Source organism: Ptychodera flava, chromosome 3 (assembly GCF_041260155.1).
Source record: "Ptychodera flava strain L36383 chromosome 3, AS_Pfla_20210202, whole genome shotgun sequence".
NCBI classification, from domain to species: domain Eukaryota; kingdom Metazoa; phylum Hemichordata; class Enteropneusta; family Ptychoderidae; genus Ptychodera; species Ptychodera flava.
Genome location: NC_091930.1, coordinates 32,205,138 through 32,207,516, shown reverse-complemented (window position 1 = coordinate 32,207,516; position 2,379 = coordinate 32,205,138).

Below are 2,379 nucleotides of genomic sequence, written 5' to 3'. Positions count from 1 at the left end.
TTATGTGTATATACAGAACGTGTACGAGGTATGACATGGTAACTGCAGAACACAAAAATGCATGGTCATAGCAAAATTTGTGTTCTACATGCATCAGTCTACATATGAATTCAATACAATGTATTCTTGAAGACTGTTTGAAATAAGTTAAAAGGTAAATTAGATGGCCCAGTGCAAGTGTGGTGTATCGCCTGCGTTAAAGCATAGGGCCATCAAACTGCTTATAGCTTACAACTCAGAGCTGCTACTTCTCCAGTAAATCTTGTACTCTCTGATACGCCCTCGTGGAAATTCAGGAGGCTCCCATCCTACCAGAATAGTATTTTTGTCTATGGCGACAGCACTGACATGGAGCGGTTCACTTGGTGCTAAAATCAAATCAATACGCCAAATCAAGGCTTTCATTTTTCCAATGCCAATATGCATATACCAAAACAATTTAAACTTATCTTTATGGTGTACACATGTATGCATATCCCCTGACTCAAACCGTTACTTAATGGGTAATTGTTCATTAGTTTTCATAATGGCAAACAGAAATACACTCAGAAATATTTTGTTAAACCTAGAGTCAAAGTCATCAGGAACGTTGTCAGAGTTCGCGTTTACGCAAAAATCGTGCGTATTTACGCATTGAAATTGACTCTCTACGCATTTTTTTCTTCGTTATGCGTTTTCTATACGCAAAGGATAACACCGAAAGCACTCCCCACGACTGAGCTTAGGCGACAATCAGACGAAATTTGTTGTAACACATTTCTGTCAATCACTCATTTTGTGTGGAAAGTTTCGGATTCTCTGGGCGTTGTCTGAAAAATCGGCATCGTAGTCCACACGTTATCACGTTAGGCACGTTATCATGTCAGCTGTGCCTATGAATTATGTTGCTAATTTTCAGGCGAGCGATAGTTTCTGAAAGTGAGTGATTGACAGAAATGTTGCGACAAATTATATAAATGCCAACCGTGCACGATCATCGCGTCGTTCCCAAATTTTGATCAAGCACACATGCAGCATGGCGTCGAAGCAGACAAATCTGTTTTCTTTCAACTTTGCTCTACGAGTCCGTGAAAAAAATGATTCATCGGTAGAGCTCGTCGGAATCCCGATAAATTTTGAACACTTCAGAAGTGTCTGGATGGTAACTGGTGGTTCAGGCACCAAGTCGTTTCGGCCCAAGTCGTTTCGGCCTCTCAATTCCGGCCCCAAGTCACTTCGGCACCAGTACAACCCAAGACGTTTCGGCATCTGTATTTCGATTTTTTTCAAACTATTTAGTAATTGACTGATCCGTCATATTCGTAAGCGTGACCTTTGCGTTCTGACCAGTACTTTATGTGCATTTTGTGTGAATTTTGCCGTGCTGTTTCGTCACCGCTTTCAAACTTTTGCCGTGTCGGCGGCTATTGATATCGATAAACTTGTGTCACAGATTTGAAAATGATATGAAGTTTTTTCTTACGGTCTCTTCCCATGTTTTCACAAAGATTAAAGCATGTACGTGAATGTTAGTTGACACTATACTTTTTAGTACTTTGATTTGTAACATTACGCTCCAGCACAAGTTCCCACAGGTAGCCTTCAGCGGTGCCGAAACGTCTTGGGTTGCGGTGCCGAAACGACTTGGGGCCTGATATTGGAAGGCCGAGACGTCTTGGGCCGAAAAGACTTGGTGCCTAAACGTCCACAAACCGTCTGGATAAGCTGCCATAACTCTAACTTTTGGGTTGCCCGATGTGTTTTGACGGTCGCATTTATACCCTTCGCTGTTACGTTTCAACATTGTTCAAGTTGTTCGTTAAACTGTTTTCATTAAAATAATGTTACATCGTACAATCCGAATATGTAGTGTAGGTTTATTCAACGGCACATTGTATTTTGCAGTCCGTTTTTTCATCAATCGAGTGCGGAAGTGAAATTACGCGCTCAATCCAGCCATTACGCAATTTTAGCAGACTAATGCGTATGCCGTACGCGAGGAGAAAAAAGTCACCGCGAACACTGGTTGTAATCAGAGGAAGATTTCGATTTTTTAAATAAAAATGTACTTCCAGATTGACTGTGAGAAAAGCAAATTTCTGATAACTGCTAGAATCCCGTTACTCACAGATATATGTAGAATGAGAAAACTGATTTCTCGTCAATTGACTGCAAGAATACTGGTACGATATCCTCACTTGGTTAGTGTGAGAAAAAATATATTCACCCTCAAAAAACCGAGAAACTCTCCATTTCTTGCTATTTTCTCACAAAATTCTATACTAATGGTAGTAGTACACGTAGATGTTCTAAATCTGATTGGCATCTGCCATATCTTCTTTATTGTGAGGCCCAGCTATTGCAAATGTTGGCAGGCAAAAATCAATACACACAAAGTCT